Below are 24551 nucleotides of genomic sequence, written 5' to 3'. Positions count from 1 at the left end.
TGGCACTATGAAAATATCTGTGATTTCTGTTGGGGACAAAGCCATTGATATTACTAATAATAATGTCATTGGTTGCCTACATTCATATGGGAAGCAAATGCTAAAATTTGAATTATAGATTAGTGAACATAAAAATGTACTTTTTTTCCATCTAAATTTTCAAACCCCCTTGAATTCTAACAGATCTCTTTAGGGAGACTGGTCCCTATGGAAGAATGCCTGATTTAGTATTTCTCTTGATTAAGGGCTTTTAATGCATCAAAATGGTGTTTTTTGAGCCTGTCAAACACACTTATATTTCTCTTTTCCTCTTGGAGGATTAATGTTTGGATTTAAAAATATATATCCCTTTTGTAAATATTAACTGTCTTCTTTAGCTGTGATAGATATTCACTTATCCCAGGGTGGCACATCCATAAATACATTCATGTTTCTTTCCGTGTTTCTTCCCATATCCTCAGTAAAAATTTTAATCTCCAGTGTGTTCTCCAGATTAGTTAACAGAAAGCATTTGCTTAAATGTAATTCTCATTTGTGATGCTTAATCAAAAGAAGAATGTTTTCACTCAGCTTTTTCTAACTTGACACAAGAAATAGCTTAACGTTTTTTCAATGAGACTCATTATGTGGTTGCTGATTAGTGCGATCGGCGTGTTTGGGGTGATTGATACTTGCTTCTGGAGTACCAGGAAAGGGAGCGAGTACCAGGAAAGGGAGCTTTGCCAAATTTAGAAGTTGTCCCACCCTTATGCGGTCTGTAGTTTTGAACAGAAAAAAAATGAGGCTCTGAGTGTTTAAATTTGTTTGCTGTTGGCAAAATACATTTCAAAAGACTTCCTGGAGATCCCATATTCTTAAACATTAAGCTTGATAACTCCAGTGACTCGAATTATATTAGAACTTTCAGAATTCCTTTTGCTCTCAACAAAGATTAATCCCTTGGCAAAATAGGTATGGGCTTACAGTGAACCTGGGATGTGTACATATTATGCTGAGATCTTCAGCAGCCTAACACAGGTTCTGTCATTAACCCAGGCTTTATTTGGATCATAAAGAACTACCCTTAGAAGGCTAGCATATCATCTTAATTCTATCTTTGTTAGTCCTCAGGGCTTCTCACTTAATTATAAGGCTCTTGAGTTTCTATGATTGTGAAATTCACCTTATAAGATCTGACACTAACCTAATTTTCCTCAGCTCTTTGGAAAACAAGGAAAGGAAGGATTTTCAGCATGTACATTGGGGAAAGATGGAAATTGATATTGAACAAATAGTCTATGACAAATAATTTTAAATCACTCATGACTCGAACACCAATACTATACAAAATATGAGTTGGTGCTTTGGAGTATAACTTAAATAAATCACAGATCTGATCTACTTAGGATTGTGTCCATTTAAAATGTTTAATGTTTATAGTCATTTCATTCATTCAACAAATATTTACAAATATTTACTGAGCACCTACAATGTCATAGGCAACATGCCAGGTAGGCCAAACACAAAATGGATAAACTGTGGGCTCTTTCCTCAGTGAGCAAACAGTACGGAGTGGGGGGGGGGGGGGGTAATGCTTAAGTATTCTTTAAGAACACTGGCTCTTTCTATTTTAAAGTACCTTCTTCCATCTCTAGATGTTGTATCTTTGCATTTCCTTTCCTTCCCTTCGAGGCAGATTGGAACTAAAGAAGGAAATTAAAAACACCTTTAGTATTCTACATTGATTATTTCACAGGCTAACATTAAAGAATTAAGGCTAAGAAACATGTCTTACTTTTATAGAATCTTAGTATTAGTATGAGTCACAGACTAAGAAAAAATTATTCTACCTATTAGAATCTTTTCATATGAAAAAGTACTTTCTTAGTTTCTTAGCATTTTTTCACTTTAGTCACCAGTAACTTCTATATTCTGAGAAAGGAAACCATTAAAAAGGAAAAAGAATTGAAATTTTAATAAATTCAGTTCTTATAAGGCTTTTGACAATGAGGGCTAAAACCTTGAGATTAATATTGTATTGTCAGGAGTGGGTATTAATGCTACATTATCTAGTCATGCTTTGCTTTGAGTTATTTCTTATCAGGAGAGTTAATTAACAATTGCAGCATTTAATTCAGCCTTAAAAAGAATCAGCCCATTCATCCAAGAAAGACCAACAAGCTGTTCCTTACCGTTTATGCATTCTTGTTTATACCATACAGTGCTACTCCAGCCTCTCCCAAGGCTCTCAGTGAAAGAAATGGGTGAAAATGATTATGGAAATGTTTAGAATGGATCTCCTCCCCACCCCTACCACCAAAAAAAGAAAAAAAAAATGATAGAAGAGGAAAGAGAGAAGGAGAAGACTAGGCCATGAGAGACAAACAATGGAAATGAAATCGTATCAGTGGAAGGCATGGTTATGGGAGTAAAGGACTGAAAAAAAAAAAAACAACTACCCTCAAAGTAAGTTTTCAAACAGTCTGGAGTTAAGCAGTAAAAGAGATGTTGGAGTTTGAAAAAAATTAATTTGAGAGTCTATTGATTCTTGTAGACTTAAAGAAGACTTCTAGGACTGGAAAAAAATGAGCAAAATTCAAAAGAAGTGAGTTTTGACTCCCCTTTTTATGTAAAAGCATTTGAGAAAATAATTTTTAAATTAGCAGTCATCATACTTTTCGAATAAAAGACAATCGAGAGGGTGAGAAAGTGGTGGAAAAAAAAAGACCCACGTCTCAGCAGTTTTGGGGAGTTGAATTGGTTTGAGAGACAAGGTCCAAATGAAGTTCATTTCCAACTTTATTATGAAAACAAGAGGAAGTTAGTTTTCTTGGTTCTGAAGGGGTCGTGAAAGTACTGTGTGCTTTAAAATCAACTCGGTTTCAGTTAATATTGGACCGCTCTACAAAAGTGATTATTTGGTTACTTGTGTCAGATCTTAATTACTAGATTAAAGGAGGGCAAACTCCATTTTTCTAATTATCAGCTATAAAAATTTATGTGACATGTTTTTCATTGGCACGACCTACATTTGTCAGTTGTATTCCACTGCTTTTCTACTCAGTTACTTCTATTCCTTCCCATTATATTTAGAATAAAAGAAAATCTGCTACACACACATATATATTTTTGTCAAAAGGATTCTCAAGCCATAAAGAAAGAGAATATGACAGAGAACATATTAATTCATCTTACATTCTCTAGAAAGTTTCCATGAGTTCCTCAGTGTCATTTCACTGCCTTACCATGAGACCTTCTGGGTTCTGACCCTGTCAAGGGGCCCTTATTTTGAGAGCATATCAGTCTTCTATAATGTTTTGTTCTCATTTTATGTATTTTGTAAAGAACATTAAATGGATTAAGTACATTGGAGTTTGTTAGCTAGGAGGGGGAATTTTAATTTACCTCATCTAGAAATAAATAGAACTGGGTGGAGTTTTTTATATGACTCAGAAACAGTTGCTGATGTTATAGTCTGGAATTTTATAATGGTGCGAAACAAATGTTTCAGGAGCCAACTTTATCAGAGCATTGTCTTCCAAGGATCTGCCCTTACCAACCCTCGCCTTGCCTTCTGCAATAGTCCCTTCCGTAAAGGAATGACACATGAAATAAATCAGGTAGGTGCCCAGTCAATCTCGAGGGTTAGGGAGGTGATTAAAACATTTGCTGCTTCAGGTGGGGTTGCCAAGAATGTTTTGTGCTTACTTTTGATCATATCACATAAACTGAGTTCTTTATGGATTTGAACATTAAGACCAAGGGCTTATTTAAGGGGCTGGGTTTCTGGTGAGAGCATAATTTCTAAGCCAATTCACTCATTATCTGAATATAAGAAAGTTAGAAATTTATCATATTTGACTTGAACATTTTTACATAATCCCTGGACTGGTCTTTTCACTTAGTTAGGCTCAACCTTAAGGCTCAAACAAGCATCAGCTGACATAAATTTCAAACCTAATTTTACCTAGAGAATTTTCTTGTGTGCAGAGGACAAGAAACATGGGAAGTTTACCTATTAGCTGCTAGTCTCTGCCCACTCAGTCTTCATGGGGGGAGGCTTTCATCTGACAAAAACTGTTGTCTGTTTCTTTTCAAAATCAATTTTCCTCAGTGCCTCTCCCACCCTTGTATTTATAATTACATCTGGTTCATTAAGACATGGAAATCAATAGAGGATGTGCTGTTTTTCTCAGGGGGAAGGCAGCCCCGTGAGATGTAGAAACACTGTTCACTGTTCTGTTTGCTCCCACCCGTGCCTTGTGGTGAGGCCTGAGAGTTAACACCTTTTTTGTCATATTCAGTTACTCCACTTGTAATTTGACCTCTATTCCTATAAATCATGAATCCTGGGGTGAAAAAAATCTGTAGAGTTGTGATCTATGAAGAAAACTATCATATATGGTTTATACAGGGGATAGAGGGCAAACAGACATTTTCGAGCATGACTATATATTTTGTTAATATCAAACATAATTTTCCAGTGGAATATGACTCCCCAGGACTCCTCTTGCAATCCAAGAACTGTTGGACCACAGCTCAGCAATTCACACAAATATTAGGTAGATTATTTGCTGATTGTTGGGGTGGATGGATGAATGGCCTATGTCAAAGTCACTACCATCCCTACCCCCTCCCACCTTCTTGAGCTCAGGAGGAAGTTTGAGCTGGCCTGAGGACTTTACCCTCCAATCAACCTTGAGATAGATGATTGAGAGAGAGACAGAGACAGAAGAAGATGGAGAGATCCCCTTCCCCTCAATTCTGGGCAACCAAGAGCCAGGTGTCACAAAATGCATATCATTCATACTATTCTGCACCCTTGCAGCTGTGAGGACAGATATCAGCAATTTTCAACTTTTAGAAATACATATCCTGGGGGAGGGCAGGCCCAAGGTAACATTACTTTTATTCCCACCTTAGCTGTCCTGTGACCCGGGCTGAACATCATCTAGGAAATGCTAGTTCATCACATTTATAACACAGCTGTGCTTAAAATGGGGCCAAAGCTTTACATACGCCAGTCCTGGCCTCTCTCTGTGGAGGTCTCTTCTCATGTTCTCACATCTTCACCTCCGGTACCGCCCCTACTCCCCTGAGCCATCTCCACAACAGCAGGACCATGTCTGCCCACATGGAAAATTCCAGTACCTTTTGTCCTATGAAAGAGTGTTGCATACAACATGGCTTTGTTGTTTTGTTAAGAACTGTGGATATATACAGTGACATAGATTTCTTGGATTGTACTGTATGTGAGGGTGAGCTCTCTCTCACAGACACATTATCCAGGAAAGACTCTTTTTTATAGACAAGGGAGCGGGAGAATATTTGGACTATGCTTCAAAATATATAGCAAACCCTGGCTTTAAGTCAAGGACAGTGGACTGAAGGGTGGTGGGGGAAGTGTGGTGTTGGAAGGAGGCTAAATCTTCCTCAGCCTTTATAATATAGACCAGACTCAAATCCATATGGCCTTGTAGCAGCAATCATTGTGGTTTTGCTCTCCAGCCATTTCTGATTTAACAGGGAGTGTTTCTTTTGCTGGGTGGGGCCTTCCTCTTCTGAATCTTGGGGTCTGCATTTCCTATCAAATAGTTGAAGACATGGAAATGTTTACATTTTGCTCAGTTTTCAAGAAAGAGTTGAAGCTACCCACAATCTGAAAAAGCTTCCTTTTTCTAACAAAACGGGCTTATTTTAGGAAGAGCTGGGGATTTTCACAAAAAGATGAGTGAAAGAAAATGGTACATTGCAAATAAGCATATTGAGGGCCCAATTATTTCTTGAATCTTCCCCTCCCTAGATCCAAAGTTTTAACCACAGAAACCAGTCCTTTATTAAATTAACCATTTCAGTTATGTTCTCACTAGGGTCCTAGATTTGCCTTTTATCTAACAAGTAACAAGGTAACAAGCCAAATCTCTTTGTCCTTCTCTGTTGTATACTGATATTCAAATAGGGAAAGAGGCCATGGGGACACTTCAGCAAAATTTATGGAGATTCTGTGTACACATAAAAAGGAAGGTAAGATGTCTCCATACAAATCAAATGTCTGCTTTATAGAGTTTCTTAAAAAAAGCTTAGTCAAAGGACAGTACATTCTAAAGCAGAGTAATGAGTTTCAGGTTATGAAGATTGAAACACTGATGGAGCCATGAAATCACATAACTTTCTATCATTGAACTCACTCTGGCTGCTGGTCCTCTGAACCCTTCTTTATACAACCCCTGCTGCTCTCTTTCAAGGAATAAGAGAAAGGAAAGCTGGAGTGGATGAAAGATGTCAGTCCAATAAGCCAGGAGAAGGGAAGTGTCCACAGCGGAATGGGGAATATGGAGAATTTAACTCTGATGGATATGGAATCATGAGCCCTGAGTAAAAATTTTTTAAGTTGGAAAAACCATTGCAGTATAAGGATTTTTATAGGAATCTTTAATAGAACACCAGGAAATAAAAGTCAGGAAGGGTAGAGGAGTTTCACAAAAAGAATTGGGAGTCAAGACATGCTTCAAGTCTATGTTTACTTACTTAGCTTTTTAGTGCCCTGGGAGGTTTGCAAGCACAGACTAATGGCTTGTTGGAACACAGAAGTGTTTCCTGCTTCAGTGCGCTCTTCTCTCTAGCCCTAACTCAACTTCTGGAAAGAAGATCAAGATCACACTTAGTAGTCATTTTAATTATTACAAAAACTGTGTTCACTGGGCTGCTTCAGGTCATTCTAAAGTTATTAAACCCTGTCAGAAATGTCCTGGTGAAGAAACAAAGTCCTGTGACTTTAGATAAACAATTAAGGAAAAAGGAAGATATAGTTTAAAAAAAAGTGGTTCAAAATCCAATTTGAGTCCTTTAAAGGTCCTCAGGGTTTAGCAAGACTTGCAGCCTACAAAATGCAAAAATCAAATTTTTATTTTGCTTCTCACTAGGCTGGGACTGTGGCTATTCTAGAAGCTGAAATAATTGTTTGGTAGGAAGTCATTTCCTCTACCACAAAATCAAATCAACTGAGATTGCAGGTCTGTTTATAAGGGATGGAATCCCTCTAACACATGTAGTGTACACCAAATATTTATGTAACTTTGTTCATCAGGTCCTGGCCAGCTATGCTGTTATTTGCTAAAGTATGGTGACAATAAGTTAGAATGTTTTACCTTGAACTGTGAAAACTTGAAAATATCTGCCAGGTTGGGGCACTTGGGTGGCTCAGTCGTTAAGCGTCTGCCTTCGGCTCAGGTTATGATCCCAGGGTCCTGGGATCGAGCCCCGCATCGGGCTCCCTGCTCGGTGGGAGGCCTGCTTCTCCCTCTCCCACTCCCCCTGCTTGTGTTCCCTCTCTCGCTGTGCCTCTCTCTGTCAAATAAATATAATCTTTAAAAGAAAAGAAAAGAAAAGAAAATATCTGCCAGGTAAACACACTTCTTTTTCCCTTCACTCGGAAAAGAAAGGATGTGATAGGGAAAGATAATGGTGATGCTGGCCACACTAAGAAACCCAAGGAAGGAGCTCAATTTCTTATTACACCTGTAAATATAACAATGCCTCCATCAGTGTACCTCTGAAAGGGGCAAATGCAAAGTTGATGACTCTGAAGATCAAAGTCAGGAGGCTTGGACATCAGTTTACATTTTGGGTTAATGAATCATTGGGTTTCTACTTATTTACCACATGCACTGCTTAATTTCTTACTAGCCAACAGTTGTCCTCAATAACATGTGGAGGCAGAGATGTAAAAAATACATAAATCATACAAAATGGCCAACCTCTGTCCTTGGAATATTAAATAGATTCAGACGCATATTCGGGGGGTCTATAATGTACTCCTGTGTGCAAACATAGGCATTCCCACCTGTGTTTTCATTCATCTGGTAAAGTGGTATTGAACATCTGTAACACTGGTCAGATGAAAAACGTGTAGAGGGTGGAGGAGTCTACAGGATAAAGGCTAATAATGCAAATAAGATGAGACCTTGCCTTGAAGGTTAGTAGGAGAGATGATGATGTTAGTTTACTAGGGATGTCATAACAAAATATCACAGACTTGGTGCTTAAACAACAGAAATTAATTTTCTTACAAGTCTGGAGCCTGGAAGTCCAAGATCAAAGTGTGACAGGTTTTCTTTCTTTTGAGGACTTTCTCCTTGGCTTACACATGGCTGCCTTCTTGCTGTGTCCTCACATGATCTCCAAAATCTTTCTCCTGTTAGGACCACATTTCTGGTGTCTTTCTGTGTTTAAATTTCCTCTTCTTATATAGACACCAATCAGATTTGATTAGAGCCTACTGTATGGTCTCATTTTAACTTAATCACCTCTTTCAGACTCCATCTCCAAGTAGTCACATTCTGAAATCTTGGGGGTTAGGACTTCATGATATCAATTTGGTGGGGCCGGGGCAGGGGAAACACAATTCAGCCCATAATAGATGTATGAACAGATAAACAGAAAACTGCAATAAAATATTATTGGTATAATAATAGAAGGTTGAATGGGAAGTTGGGAAAAAGATACCCAGAGGTATCAGAGAAGGGGTGAATTTTCAATCAATTCATGAAAGTTGTCCAAGCAAGGGATGGGTGTTAGGGTGGGTGTTAGGTGGAGTTGAGGAGAAGGGGGTGTTAGGGTGGGTGTTAGGTGGAGTTGAGGAGGAGAGACATTTGGGGAGCACATTTCAAGCACAGGAGGATGCATTAAGTGCGGGCATGAGATTATTTAACAGGACTTTACCCAAGGTCAGTCTAAGGGGAAAAGAGAAAGGATGACAGACAAGCCTGGACAAAGGAACCGGTGTCAGATCACAGCAAGGCTTATACTCAGACAGTGATGTCTGTGGTCATGAGAGCGCATTCTGGAATTAGTCAGACCTGGATCAAACTCTCACTCTTCTAAGTATTACCTTGTTCAAGCCACTTCATATATTTGTCCTTCCATTTCTTTACATGTAACATAATGTCTCTATGGAATAATCAATCAATCAATCAATCAATCATCCCTGAGCTGTTTGAAGATTTCTTGTGCTTAGCCCAGTGTTTGGCACATAGTAGCTATCAGAGACCCATGAACTATCATTATTCTTCTGTCACCTGAAGGTTTTGGACTTTTTTTCTAGAGGATATTTGGAGACAATCAATGTCTTTAAGTAGGGAAGTAGTATAATCAGATCTTAAAAATTATTCTGCTAACTGCAGGTCATGGATCAATGAAGTGGAAGGTTGCAGGAGAGTTAAAGTACCAGCTCTTGCAATATCCAAGTAAGTGACCAAAGAGCATAACCATAGGAAGCACAAGTGGGGGAAAGAAGAGAAATACTTGAAAAGTACATGATCAGCTCAATAGAAATTGATTTGGGATTGCAAAGCAAGAGACATATAGGATATTTCCAGATTTCTGGCTCTCAGAACTAGGTGATCCATCACTGAGGAAAGGATGAAACACAAGAGTCAGGTTTGAAGAGGAAGCTTATGAATTCAGTTTGGGGGCTGTTTACTCACCATGGTCACCCATTGCCACCATCCTTTCACACTGAGCTTTAGTTCTGGGGTATTTCACTATAATCATTCTTTTGAAAAATCTCAACTCCTTTGCCATTCTTTCCATCCATAATTTCACATAACAAAACACCAACCACAGTTCGAAACATATCCTCACAGTAGAAAGAGGCTAAAAAAATCCACAACCATGGTGACTGGTCTCTCTTCAAAATTATGACCACAGTCTTAAGTGGGCCAGCAGTACTATCCAGAAACCTTATTTTATTTTCCTTGTCCATTCACCTCCCAAAACTATTTCAACCATTTTGTTTTCCTCAACCAGGTCTTCTTGAATCCTTACTCCCACCTGATAAAGCTTGTTTTTACCTAGAAATTAGCAGCAATCAGAAGCCTATATTCCCATCTTCCCACCACAAAAACCAATCTATCTGCACCTGTCACCATATACACAGCCTTCCCGCCTATCACAGTGGATCAAGTGTCTCTGCCATCTTTGAGACCAACTCCTCCACTTGTGTACTGGATTCCCATCCTCCTGAAATATGCAAAAGACATTGCTCCTGCATTCAATCCTGCTTCTTCCTTCATCTTTAATTTCTTCTGTTTTACTGGGTGATTTCCATCAGCATACAGATAGGATATAATATCTTTCATCTTAAAAAACAAACAAACCTTGACACCATGTTGCCTTTTTAGTTTCCACCCATTTCTCTCATAAACTATATAGCAAAACTTCTTGGAAGGAAGGTTTACATTCTATATCCTCCTTTCATGTCATTCTCTCTGACCTTCCTGAATGCTCCTTTCCAGGCCATTTGTTCACTGCTCTTCCCTTCAATCCTCAGACCTCCTCTCTTCAATCCTATACCCTCTTCCCTAGGTGACTCTATCCAGTCTCCTCTCTTTAATGATTTAATCTTTTCATTCTGAGAAAGCGCTATCTACAGCCTACTCTTTGAGTTTCAGACTTGTGTATCCAATAGTTTTTTTCAATGTCTTTAATTTAAAAGATCCAAAACAAAATTCTGTATATCTTCCTACTCCACCTCCAGCTTGTCCACTGTGCCCAACATTAGTAAGGGTACCACATTTCACCCAGATGCTCAGGCAGTTTTTAACATGTCTTTGCCTTTTCCCTTTCTCTTACACCTTATGTCCAAATCCACCAGCAAGTTCTATCCACTCTACCTTCAGGGTGTGTTTTGAATTAAATCACTAGACATGAAGCTGATGATAGAATTATTAACAGCTGGGATGCAGGATATGTGACGTGTTCCAGCAATGGTGAAATTGCAAGGAGGCACCTGAATATTGAGGTAAGAAATAAAAAGGCAGTAGTGATGATGTACTAGATATATTTTTTCTGTTCTCTTCACCCTTGAGGGTATTTTAGTGATTAGATATGGAAAGAAATCACAAATTGCATTTATAATTGTGAAATTGTAATTCAGTGGTGAGTCCATGAATGTATTATCTTGCTTTTTTGTACAGAGCCATTTCTCTAGTTTTTGTTTTATTATGTTTAAATTCAAAAGAGAATTTTTTGTGAATATAATACGCAAACAGATAAATAGTAGAAAATGCACAGTGGTGCCTTAAAATTTGAAAAAAAAGGAGATGGTACATGAATGCTCTGGCTCCTGAGGGACAAAAAAGCATTCGGGAACTAAGATATCTGTCTGTTCTGAGCATCCAGGCACAGAATAAGAACCCATAGTACAATCTAGCAACCAGCAACATTAGAGCTCCAGGCAACCCACATACCTACTTATATACAGCTCCAATGTTTTCAGATTTACTAATCTGAATGGCCCAAGAAGAGGGAAGAGAAGATTTCCAGTTGAGAAATTATACTGGGAAATCTTTTTAAGTACAAGCTACTGTCAACTGCCCTTATTTTCTGAAGAAGGAAAAAAAAAACTCAGCTTTATATCAGCACCTGGCATCTCTATAATCTCCCATCTTTTGATGAATCCATGGCACCAGTAGAAATAATCTTGTTGCTCTCTGATGACATTCCTTCTCTCTCTCTCTCCCTTCCCCCTTTCTTCCTTTTCTCCTTTAATATACCTATCTAATCCTTATTTTTATTTCAACGTGTTCTTCACAGTAACCTACTACAAATTATTGGGGCAGTAATCTTACCAATGCTATTCAGAGTATGTTCTCCTAACTAATTCTAAAACTTTCTCTTCAAGAAAGTCCTCAATAAGCTTGGTTGCCTGCTGATTTTTACACCTGCTTGTTAAAGGTCTCTGGGTAAGGAAAGGAAGGGGGAAATGGTGGGATTTTTTTTTTAATCTAATAAATTGACTTTCAAGAATTTATTTCAACCTGCCAAGCTTCTAAGAGAAATGGGGTAGCATTTTATAGTAGGCAACAAATTATATTATTTCCCTGGTGTTGCTTGTGATAATCACATTACTCCCCAGCAGCTCTCCAGGTATTTCTGTAGCTGTGAGGTGTAATTCCATAGCAGCTTAGACACTGTATTGTAATTTATAGTAACATGAATTAATATCCATTTACTAGGAAGTGTTAATGAGAAAAATACATGTGGAAGCTTCGTGTAGTACTGTATTCTTTTAGTTTAGAGGGGAAAAAGGCCTTGGATAAAGTACCATATTCCCTGGTTATTCACAATGAGGCTTTACTGAATTGTCATTTTATAGGCAAATAATCTGAGGTTAAAAAGGCTAAGGACACAACAACAAGTGATGAAATACGGCAACTTGGCAAAATTCAATTGACCACATCATTTAAATAGTTGAGAAGGAACAAAGCAGATGAGATAAAATGTTTCCAGACATATTTATTCACAGTGACATTTGCTACACTATAAGGATGCTTTTGATGCTTCTAGCATTGCATTCAGTACGCAAAGGTCTACATAGCTCCTCCCTAGACATGCCTACTCCACCAGCTGACATCATACTTGTGACTTGATTTAGTCAATGGAACATGAAAAAAAAAATTGTGCCTTTTCTTTTCCCTCTGCCATGAGCTCAGTAATCCAAGATTGAGGCTGTTCAATCAACCATGGTCACTGGATAAATAAGAGATGAAGCAGAGGTCTTCCAGATGGGCCAACCACCAGTGGCTAGGTAACAAGAGCGAGCAATAAACATTTGTTTTAAAGGAAAGATGATTTGAAGTCAATCATTACTGCAGCATAACTTAGTACAAGGTAAATAATACTGTTTCAAAAAGGTGAAAATTTCCTCCATCTAAAAGAGAGAGACAGGGTAGGTCACAATCATGTTATTCTGCTTATAACACACAAGGCCATAGATCTTTGCAAAACTTAGTTGCCAGGGAAGCCTTCTTAATATTCCCAAGATTACAAAAATTTTCTTTTCGCAATGTACAACTGTTTAATCTTCATTTCAACCAAAATATAAAAAGAGTACAATTAATTGATAGTTGTGATGTTATCTGCGGTAGGATATTGATTGGATGTAACTAAGAATTCGAAATTAGATTTTTATGTTAACAATGGAATTCACAAAGAGATTTCATTTATTTGCATGAACAAAGAACTGAACACTGGAACAATTTAATTCGCCTTTTAGACAACAAGGATAGTGATTAAAAACTAAGGGAAGGCAAAATAAAATCATGACTATTCTCAAAAGGGAAAGAGCTTCTTGTTATTCTGAATGCATAATGTTGTGTGTGTCTTTTAGAATAAATTTGTACTTTAAAATTTTATATCTTAAAGAAATTCCACATACTTTTCTACTTAATAATGGAGATTTAACCAATTTTTAAATTGAAAAAGTTTACGAAAAATAACTATTCTATTGTACTCTAACAAGAGTGTCTTTTCAGACAAGTTATCCAAACTTAACCACCCTATTTGGCAGCCTGGATGCAAATTGGCCGATCAGTTTCTGGGAAAATTAATAGTAGTCTAATATTTGATGCTATGTCAACATGTATAGGCCCTGATTTTTAGACTCCTTTGCAGACTGAAGGGAAATGTACGGTGCGGTCGAGAGACCAGAATAGAAGATAATATTCCTCTGCAGCAGTCAAAACCAGGGCTTGCTGCTGGACTATCCCTCAGATTTCTCTCTCTCTCTCTCTCTTTTTTATTAAGCTCATGTTGTTTTTCAAGGAAATCAAACAAATATAGATCATATTTTTCAGTGAGAACATAAACTACAGAGTTGTAGTCTTTCATAGAAAGCAACTTAAATTATGAATTATTTCCTGCTCTCTTTCTCCATACCCAGTGCTACAATATCTCTGCAACCTGTACACTTGGGCTCTGCCCAGACATCCCTAGAGAAGAGGAATTTAGTGTCTCTCATTTCTGCAAAGCTGTAGGTATTAGAATGTATTTCCTCATAAGTAACTATAATCTGGCTTTCTCTTGTTTTACTCCTTGACCCTAGTTTTATCCTTAGAGTCATACTGAATGTTTGATCCCTCTTCCACACAAAAGAGTTGAAACATTTAACGTTCTCCAACATGCCTTCACCTTTCTCAGGGTGGGAACTCCCTGCCCCCAAACAAATCTTCTCTTTTCTAAACAAATAAGTCATTATCTCTCTACTACGTCTTATTTGGCAGGGTTTCTAATCCACTTGCCATTTTGACACTCTTCTTAGAATATACTAAGGTTTGACACTATTTTCCTTAAAATAGTAGTCTAAAAATGGCATTAATAGGAGTCTACTGGCTCACAGTACTGAGCCCAATTATCTGAAAAATGTAGAGAAAAGCAAGAGCTTCAGCCTCTCACTTTAGATATTTTACCAATGGGTTTTATGAGCAATCACACCACATTATTGACCAGTTAGTGCTATTTGTTAAGGAAATTCTTTAAATCTAGTTCATTTGTGTGGCTCCTAAAGCTTCTCCATTCTCAGGTAGAGCTATGGGAATATTTTAGACCTGAATTTCAAATCTTAATTTAATAAGATTACATTTTACCTTGCTAACATGTTGAAGAAGTCAAAAGAGATTGAATAGGTATTGATAATTCCTACCAACTAAGGGTCATTTGAAGATAAGCTTTAAATATTGTTATTTTTTTGCCTTGTTTTCTTTTTTTATTATGTTATGTTAATCACCATACATTACATCATTAGTTTTTGATGTAGTGTTCCATGATTCATTGTCTGTGCATAAAACCCAGTGCTCCATGCAGAACGTGCCCTCTTTAATACCCATCACCAGGCTAACCCACCCCCCCAGCCCCCTCCCCTCTAGAACCCTCAGTTTGTTTTTCAGAGTCCATAGTCTCTCATGGTTCATCTCTCCCACCAATTTCCCCCCTTCATTTCTCCCTTCCTACTATCTTTTATTTTTTTTAACATATAATGTATAATATGTTTCAGAGGTAGAGGTCTGTGATTCATCAGTCTTACACAATTCAGAGTGCTCGCCATAGCATATACCCTCCCCAATGTCTATCACCCAGCCACCCCATCCCTCCCACCCCCCACCACTCCAGCAACCCTCAGTTTGTTTCCTGAGATTAAGAATTCCTCGTATCAGTGAGGTCATATGATACATGTCTTTCTCTGATTGACTTATTTCACTCAGCATAAATATTATGTTATTTAATGGGATCCACCTATCCTTGTAGAATCGTGGAAGGGAAGTACTGAGAACTATTACCACAAAAGGGTTACTCCATCCTTGTTCAAATCCCTTGTACCCAAGATGAACAAAACTCTGTGGACTTTTGTCTGTTCACTTCCTTTTTATGGAAAAAAAAATATTGTAAATGACTGCTAAGTCATCTTCTCAAGCCTCTGGTTAAGACAAGGAACTTTAGCCACAGCAGCACAACCACCAGCCCACTCCACAAAGAGAAAGATGAGATCCTATTCTGAAAATATTAGTAAGGATGCCTACTTATTTTTTACAGAAATATGGAGATATTGACTGTGATATTATAAACATGAGAGCCTCCTCAATCTAAGCTGAATTACTTGATTTATTAGAAACAAAATAGCTTAGGCAGAGCAAGATGGTGGGGGAGTAGGAGAGCTAGATTTCCTCTGGTCTCAGGAATTCAGCTGAGTAGGGATCAAACCATTCTGAACACCTACGAACTCAACAGGAAATCGAAGATAAGAAGAGTAACAACTCTCTGAACAGAAAAGCGACCACTTTCTGGAAGGTAGGACGTGCGGAGAAGTGAATCCGAGGCGATATTCGGGAGGATAGACGGCGGGGGAGGGGCCTCCGTCGGCCGCTTCTGGCAAGTGATAGAGCCGCGGAGCACAAAATTGGACCTTTTAGAAGTCGGCTCCGCTGAGGGACGTTGCTCCAGTGGCTAAGCGGGGGTGGAACCCTCGCGGGACAGTGTGGTCTCAGGACCCTCGGGGTCACAGAAAGACTGGGGGTGCCTGAGTGCAGCAGAGCTCCCAGGTATCAGAGTGGGGAAGCCGGCTGCAGAGATGGAGCCGAGGTGCAGGCTCTCAGCTCGGGGTGGCCATAAACTGTGATCCGCGGCCCAGTCGGACCACTGCTCCTCCAGCAGGGACCCAACAAGCGGCAGATCCGGGGAGACTCCCCTCCCTCCCCCCGGGAGGAGCGGCGCGGGAGCGCACCGCAGGGATCTGCTGGGTTTGGAGACTCCACACGGGGTCGGGTGCCAGAGATACAAAGGCTCGGTCACAGGCCGGGTGAGCACAGAGTGCGGCCGGAGACTGGGGACACGGGAGTGACTGCTTTTCTCTGGGGCCGCACTGAGGAGCGAGGCCCTGAGTTCTCAGCTCCTCCGGGTGGAGATTGGGAGGCCACCATTTTCGCCCTGGTGCTCCAAAGCTGTACCGAGAGCTTACAGGGAACAAAAGCTCCTAAGATCAAACCTGAGCAGATTGCTTAGCCCGGACCGACAAGGGTGGGGCAATTCAGCCTCCAGCAAACATATTTGGGAACCACGGCAACAGGCCCTTCCCCCAGAAGATCAGCACGAACAGCCAGCAAGCCAAGACCAAGTTTACCAATCAAGGACAACGGGAGAACTCCAGCGCTAGGGGAATACTGCACATAGAATTCATGGCTTTTTTTTTTTTTTTACCATGATTCATTAGTTCATCAAACTTAATTTTTTTAACTGTTTTTTTTCCTTAATTTTTCTTTTTCTCTTTTTCAACCAATATCTTATCAATCCCTTTTAAAAAAAACATTTTTTATTTTTCATTTTTAGAGTCATATTTTATCCCTTCATAGTAGTTATCCTTATTTTTGGCATATATATATATATACATATATCAGTTGTTCTCTCTTTAAAATTTTGAGACACAGTTTCTTCTAACAGATCAAAATATACCCTAAATCACTAGTGTATGCCTTTGTTCTAGTCTCCTGCCTGATCACATTCTCTCCCTTTCTTCTTCTATTTTTTTTAAATCTTCTTCTTTCTTTTTTCAAACAACTTATCTTATCATTCCTTTTATAAAATCTTTTATAATTTTCATCTTTACAATCATCTTCCATCCCTTCATTGTATCAACCCTTATCTTGTACATATATGTATTTCTTCCTTTAAAATTTTAGGAGGCACTTTTCTCTAACACACCAAACAATGCCCAAAATCTAGTGTGTGGCATTGATCTATGCACTAGCTTGATCATATTTGATCAATTTCTGCTTTTTTTTGTATTGTTCTGTTTTTGTTTTTATCTTTTTTTCTTTCTTTTTCTCTTTCTTTTTTCTTTCTTTCCCTTTCTTTTCCCCTGGTTTCAGGTCTTTTCTGATTTGTATACAGTATATTTGTGGGGACGTTGTTAACCTGTTAGCTTTTTGTTCTCTCATTCATCTCTCCTCTGGACAAAATGACAAGACGAAAAAAATCACCTCAGCAAAAAGAACAAGAGGTAGTACCATCGGCCAGGGACCTACTCAAGACGGACATTAGTATGATGTCAGACCTAGAGTTCAGAATCATGACTTTAAAGATACTAGCTGGGCTTGAAAAAAGCATGGAAGTTATTAGAGAAACACTTTCTGGAGAAATAAAAGAACTAAAATCTAACCAAGTTGAAATCAAAAAGGCTATTGATGAGGTGCAATCAAAAATGGGGGCACTAACTGCTAGGATAAATGAGGCAGAAGAGAGAATCAGCGATATAGAAGACCAAATGATGGAAAATAAAGAGGCTGAGAAAAAGAGAGAGAAACAACTACAGGATCATGAGGGCAGAATTCGAGAGATAAGTGATAGGATAAGATGAAACAACATTAGAATAATTGGGATCCCAGAAGAAGAAGAAAGAGAGAGAGGGGCAGAGGGATATTGGAGCAAATAATAGCAGAGAACTTCCCTAATGTGAGGAAGGAAACAGGCATCAAAATCCAGGAGGCACAGAGAACCCCTCTCAAAATTAATAAAAACAGGTCAACACCCCGACACCTAATAGTAAAACTTACGAGTCTCAGAAACAAAGAGAAAATCCTGAAAGTAGCTCGGGAGAAGAGATATGTAACCTACAATGGTAGAAATATTAGATTGGCAACAGACCTATCCACAGAGACCTGGCAGGCCAGAAAGGACTGGCAAGATATCTCCGGAGCACTAAACGAGAAAAATATGCAGCCAAGAATACTATATCCAGCTAGGCTGTCATTGAAAATAGAAGGAGAGATCAAAAGCTTCTGGGACAAACAAAAACTAAAGGAATTTGCAAACACGAAACCAGCCCTGCAAGAAATATTGAAAGGGGTCCTCTAAGGAAAGAGAGAGACTAAAAGCAGCATAGACCAGAAAGGAACACAGACAATATACAGTAACAGTCACATTACAGGCAATACAATGGCACTAAATTCATACCTTTCAATAGTTACCCTGAATGTAAATGGGCTAAATGCCCCAATCAAAAGACACAGGCTATCAGATTGGATTCAAAAACAAGACCCATCAATATGCTGTCTGCAAGAGACTCATTTTGGACCGAAAGACACCGCCAGATTGAAAGTGAGGGGGTGGAAAACCATTTACCATGCTAATGGACACCAAAAGGAAGCTGGGGTGGCCATCCTTATATCAGACAAATTAGATTTTAAAACAAAGACTGTAATAAGAGATGAAGAAGGACACTATATCCTACTTAAAGGGTCTATCCAACAAGAAGATCTAACAATTGTAAATATCTATGCCCCTAACATGGCAGCAGCCAATTATATAATGCAATTAATAACAAAAGCGAAGAAACACATTGAGAGCAATACAATAATAGTGGGGGACTTTAACACCCCCTTGACTGAAATGGACAGATCATCTAAGCAAAAGATCAACAAGGAAATAAAGACTTGAAATGACACACTGGACCAAATGGACTTCACAGACATATTCAGAACATTCCATCCCAAAGCAACGGAATACACATTCTTCTCTAGTGCCCACGGAACATTCTCCAGAATTGATCACATCCTAGGTCACAAATCAGGTCTCAACCGGTACCAAAAGATTGGGATCATTCCCTGCATATTTTCAGACCACAATGCTTTGAAACTAGAACTCAATCACAAGAGGAAGGTCGGAAAGAACTCAAATACATGGAGGCTAAAGAGCCTCCTACTAAAGAATGAATGGGTCAACCAGGAAATTAAAGAAGACTTAAAAAAACTCATGGAAACCAATGAAAATGAAAACACAACTGTTCAAAATCTTTGGGATACAGCAAAGGCAGTTGTGAGAGGAAAGTAAATAGCAATACAAGTCTTTCTCAAGAAACAAGAAAGGTCTCAAATACACAACCTAACCCTACACCTAAAGGAGCTGGAGAAAGAACAGTGAATAAAGCCTAAACCCAGCAGGAGAAGAGAAATAATAAAGATCAGAGCAGAAATCAATGAAATAGAAACCAAAAGAACAGTAGAACAGATCAACGAAACTAGGAGCTGGTTCTTTGAAAGAATGAAGAAGATTGATAAACCCCTGGCCAGACTTATCAAAAAGAAAAGAGAAATGACCCAAATCAACAAAATCATGAATGAAAGAGGAGAGATCACAACCAACACCAAAGAAATACAAACAATTATAAGAACATATTATGAGCAACTCTATGCCAGCAAATTAGAGAACCTGGAAGAAATGGGTGCATTCCTAGAGATGTATCAACTACCAAAATTGAACCAGGAAGAAATAGAAAACCTGAACAGACCTATAACCACTAAGGAAATTGAAGCAGTCATCAAAATCTCCCAACAAACAAAAGCCCAGGACCGGATGGCTTCCCAGGAGAATTCTATCAGACATTCAAAGAAGAATGAATACCTATTCTCCTGAAACTGTTCCAAAAAATAGAAATGGAAGGAAAAGTTCCAAACTCATTTTATGAGGCCAGCATTACCTTGATCCCAAACCCGACAAAAACCCCCTCAAAAAGGAGAATTACAGACCAAGATCCTTGATGAACATGGATGCAAAAATTCTCACCAAAATACTAGCCAGTAGGATCCAACAGTACATTAAAAGGGTTATTCACCATGACCAAGTGGGATATATCCCTGGGCTGCAAGGATGGTTCAACATCCGCAAATCAATCAACGTGATACAATACATTAACAAAAGAAAGAACAAGAATCATATGATCCTCTCAATAGATGCAGAAAAAACATTTGACAAAGGACAGCATCCTTTCTTGATCAAAACTCTTCAGAGTATAGGGATAGAGGGTAAATACCTCAATATCATGAAAGCCATCCACGAAAAACCTGCAGCAAATATCATTCTCAAGGGTGAAAAGCGGAGAGCTTTTCCCCTAAGCTCAGGAACGCAACAGGGATGTCCACTATCACCACTGCTATTCAACATAGTATTAGAAGTCCGAGCCACAGCAATCAGACAACAAAAAGAAATCAAAGGCATCCAAATAGGCAAAGAGGAAGTCAAACTCTCACTCTTTGCAGATGATATGATAGTGTATGTGGAAAACCCAAAAGACTCCACCCCAAAACTGCTAGAACTAATACAGGAATTCAGTAAAGTAGCAGGTTATAAAATCAATGCACAGAAATCAGTGGCATTCCTATACACCAACAACAAGACAGAAGAGAGAGAAATTAAGGAGTCGATCCCATTTACAATTGCACCCAAAACCATAAGATACCTAGGAATAAATTTAACCAAAGAGGCAAAGGATCTGTACTCAGAAAACTATAAAATACTCATGAAAGAAATTGAAGAAGACACAAAGAAATGGAAAAATATTCCATGCTCATGGATTGGGAGAACCAACATTGTGAAGATGTCAATGCTACCTAGAGCAATCTACACATTCAGTGCAATCCCCATCAAAATACCATCCACTTTTTTCAAAGAAATGGACAAAGAATCCTAAAATTTGTATGGAACCAGAAGAGACCCCAAATAGCCAGAGGAATATTGAAAAAGAAAAGCAAAGCTGGCAGCACCACAATTCCAGACTTCCAGCTCTATTACAAAGCTGTCATCATCAAGACATTATGGTACGGGCACAAAAATGGACACATAGATCAATGGAACAGAATAGAGAGCCCAGAAATGGACCCTCAACTCTATGGTCAACTTATCTTTGACAAAGCAGGAAAGAATGTCCAATGGAAAAAAGACACTCTCTTCAACAAATGGTGTTGGGAAAATTGGACAGCCACATGCAGAAGAATGAACCTGGACCATTTCCTTACTCCACACACAAAAATAGACTCCAAATGGTTGAAAGACCTAAACGTGAGACAGGAGTCCATCAAAATCCTAAAGGAGAACACAGGCAGCAACCTCTTCGACCTCAGCCACAGCAACTTCTTCCTAGAAACATCGCCAAAGGCACGGGAAGCCAGGGCAAAAATGAACTATTGGGATTTCATCAAGATAAAAAGCTTTTGCACAGCAAAAGAAACAGTCCACAAAACCAAAAGACAACCGACACAATGGGAGAAGATATTTGAAAATGACATATCAGATAAAGGGCTAGTATCCAAAATCTATAAAGAACTTATCAAACTCAACACCCAAAGAACAAATAATCCAATCAAGAAATGGGCAGAAGACATGAACAGACATTTTTCCAAAGAGGACATCCAAATGGCCAACAGACACATGAAAAAGTGCTCAACATCGCTTGGCATCAGGGAAATCCAAATCAAAACCTCAATGAGATACCACCTCACACCCGTCAGAATGGCTAAAATTAACAAGTCAGGGAACGACAGATGTTGGTGGGGATGTGGAGAAAGGGGAACCCTCCTACACTGTTGGTGGGAATGCAAGCTGGTGCAACCATTCTGGAAAACATTATGGAGGTTCCTCAAACAGTTGAAAATAGAGCTACCATACCATCCAGCAATTGCACTACTGGGTATTTACCACAAAGATACAAATGTAGGGATCCAAAGGGGTACGTGCACCCCAGTGTTTATAGCAGCAATGTCCACAATAGCCAAACTGTGGAAAGAGCCAAGATATCCATCGACAGATGAATGGATAAAGAAGAAGTGGTATATATACACAATGGAATATTATGCAGCCATCAAAAGGAATGAGATCTTGCCATTTGCAACGACGTGGATGGAACTGGAGGGTGTTATGCTGAGTGAAATAAGTCAATCAGAGAAAGACATGTATCATATGACCTCACTGATATGAGGAATTCTTAATCTCAGGAAACAAACTGAGGGTTGCTGGAGTGGTGGGGGGTGGGAGGGATGGGGTGGCTGGGTTATAGACATTGGGTAGAGTATGTGCTATGGTGAGCGCTGTGAATTTTGCAAGACTGTTGAATCACAGATCTGTACTTCTGAAACAAATAATGCAACATATGTTAAGAAAAAAGAAAAAGAAGAAGATAGCAGGAGGGGAAGAATGAAGGGGAGTAATTCAGAGGGGGAGACGAACCATGAGAAACGATGGACTCTGAAAAACAAACTGAGGCTTCTAGAGGGGAGGAGGGTAGGGGGATGGGTTAGCCTGGTGATGGGTATTAAAGAGGGCACGTTCTGCATGGAGCACTGGGAGTTATGCACAAACAATGAATCATGGAACACTACATCAAAAACTAATGATGTAATATATGGTGATTAACATAACAATAAAAAAAGAAACAAAATAGCTATGTGGGCTGGACTCAATTGGCCTTATTAAAGATTCTGTTTCACTAATTGCTTGCACAGTGGGCAAAGGAACAAAGGGAGGAGGGAAGAAACAATGGGAGGCAAGTGTCTGTCAGAGGGATCCTCACTGGTTAGCCTATGGTGAAGGGGAATGACCTACACTTTGGTGGCTTGCATAAAGCTACCAGACTGCTACAGGGAAACAAGAATTCAGAAGACCATGTTACCCTGGGTGAAATTCTAAAGAAAAATCTTATTGTGCTAGAACTTGAGACTGGCAGAATGGTCGCTTGTTCCATCCTACTTTCACAGATATCTGAACACAAACACTGAGAAGAAATGTGACTCTCATTTCTTATAGGAAACTAGTTTTTCTGAGTTGAAAAGAACCTTGGCTCTGAGCCGCAGGAAAACAGGAAGATCATGGGGTGATGAGCAGGTGTATAAGGGCAAGTTCAGACTTTCTCCAGGGACTGGGATTATGGAGAAGTTATGCCAAAGGCAGCCTAGAATGGTTAAGAGCATAGATTTTGGAGCCAGAAACTGGCTTTGACTTCCTGTACTGTCATTTTCTGTATGTCTTAAGCAATTTATTTCCCTGAGCCTTGTTTTCTTTAGATGAATGTCTAAATCACACTTTTCTGAGATACATATGAGAGAATTATATGAAGGTGGTTGGTATAGTGCCTGCATATAATAAGCTTTCAATAAATGAAATCTGTAAAAAAAAAATGCTTCCATGATTGTCTTAGGAACAATTCTATTTAAATCCACTCTAGAATTTCTTCCAGGACCAGGATTCTATCAGTCTCCAGCTGTACAGTTAATTATAATCACAGAATGTTAGAGGTAAAGGGACCTTAGAGATCATCTGTTTCAACCTTCTTGTACTACAAACAGGAAAGTCAAGGTCCAGACCAAAAATTAAGTCCTTTGCTCAAAGTCCCTCTAAAGGAATTAATAGCAGGAGAGGGTGAATATCAAATTTTAAATAATTAGAACTACAGTTTTAAAAATATTTTTTCATTTACCACGTACTATAGCTTTCATCTACAGAGCTCAACAAACATCAGTCAATTAAGATGCAAATCACCAGTGCACTGTAGATAAATATTAATTATCATTACTTATTTAATAGGTATTAAGTAGACACAGGTACAAATCAAAAACATAACAAAATTACCTTTGCTTCATTGAAGTGTAGATCTTTCTGGTTAACTTTGCCTTTTTCCTCTACTCCCTTACCAGCACTTATCTCCATATAAATGAGCCTCGGTATCATCAAGGTTGATAGCTTTGTTAGTATTGATCATCTATCCTGTGCATTTCACTGCCAAACAGGACTGCAGATGTGAGGAAAGACTGTGGCCTCACATTTAGCTGTGGGTTTGCACTGCTCACCTGTACTTATGGGGCCTGGTTGTAGCTAGGTACATGGAGACAGTTAAGTAATGTTTGCCCATACAGCATCCTCTTCAAGATTTCTGTGTCCACTTAGGAAATTTCCTCTTCATGGTGCACCAGGTCCATTGTGCTCCTGAGGGGTTATTACTCAGGTGATGGTGGCCAGCTGTTTGTGCTCTCTATTGAGAGGAGAATTTCTTTAATAAGTCCTTTGATGATGGCAAAGAGGATTTGACAAAAGCAGACAAATCTTTTGACTGTGGAGGGCTAGCAAAAGTTGTGGAACTTCATCTCCAGAACTATAAATGCAGATCCGTTTGTATCTTTTTGTGCTGCTGTAGTTTCTAAGCAGCCTGTCGAGAGGCAGAGGGTGGACCTTGTTCCCTGGAGGTTCCCTTGAGCACAAAGATCACATAACACATTATAATATCCTAGGAGATCCTGCATAAATCAAACTATGTTTTGAAAAGAATTTCCTTCCCCCTGATCGCATGGAAGACAAATATGTCAACCACATCCTCCCTGGATATGCTTCTTCCTTTTCTGAAGAAAAAGATCAAGAGGAGAGATGGTACTTTTCCACAAAAGAAAAGGGCTTCTCTGTAGACTAAACAGAGTAGAAAAGAA

The 24551-nt window shown here is 39.0% G+C and overlaps 1 long non-coding RNA gene across 3 annotated transcripts in view; it reads right to left on the bottom strand.

Annotated features, from left to right (window-relative positions):
* LOC113925099 overlaps positions 1-24230 on the bottom strand; it is a 108433-nt gene extending 84203 nt beyond the window's left edge. For 2 of the 3 annotated variants that reach the window (XR_003520910.2, XR_003520912.2), the window contains exons 1-2: positions 23704-24230; positions 1619-1682 (exon numbers count right to left, since the gene is read on the bottom strand). This is a non-coding gene — a long non-coding RNA (uncharacterized LOC113925099). The remainder of the gene's footprint in view (positions 1-1618; positions 1683-23703) is intronic. The other variant, XR_003520911.2, reaches the window with a different exon arrangement.
* Between the last annotated feature and the right edge of the window lie 321 nt (positions 24231-24551).

Source organism: Zalophus californianus, chromosome 2 (assembly GCF_009762305.2).
Source record: "Zalophus californianus isolate mZalCal1 chromosome 2, mZalCal1.pri.v2, whole genome shotgun sequence".
NCBI lineage: Eukaryota > Metazoa > Chordata > Mammalia > Carnivora > Otariidae > Zalophus > Zalophus californianus.
This window is presented reverse-complemented; position numbering and strand designations above follow the sequence as displayed.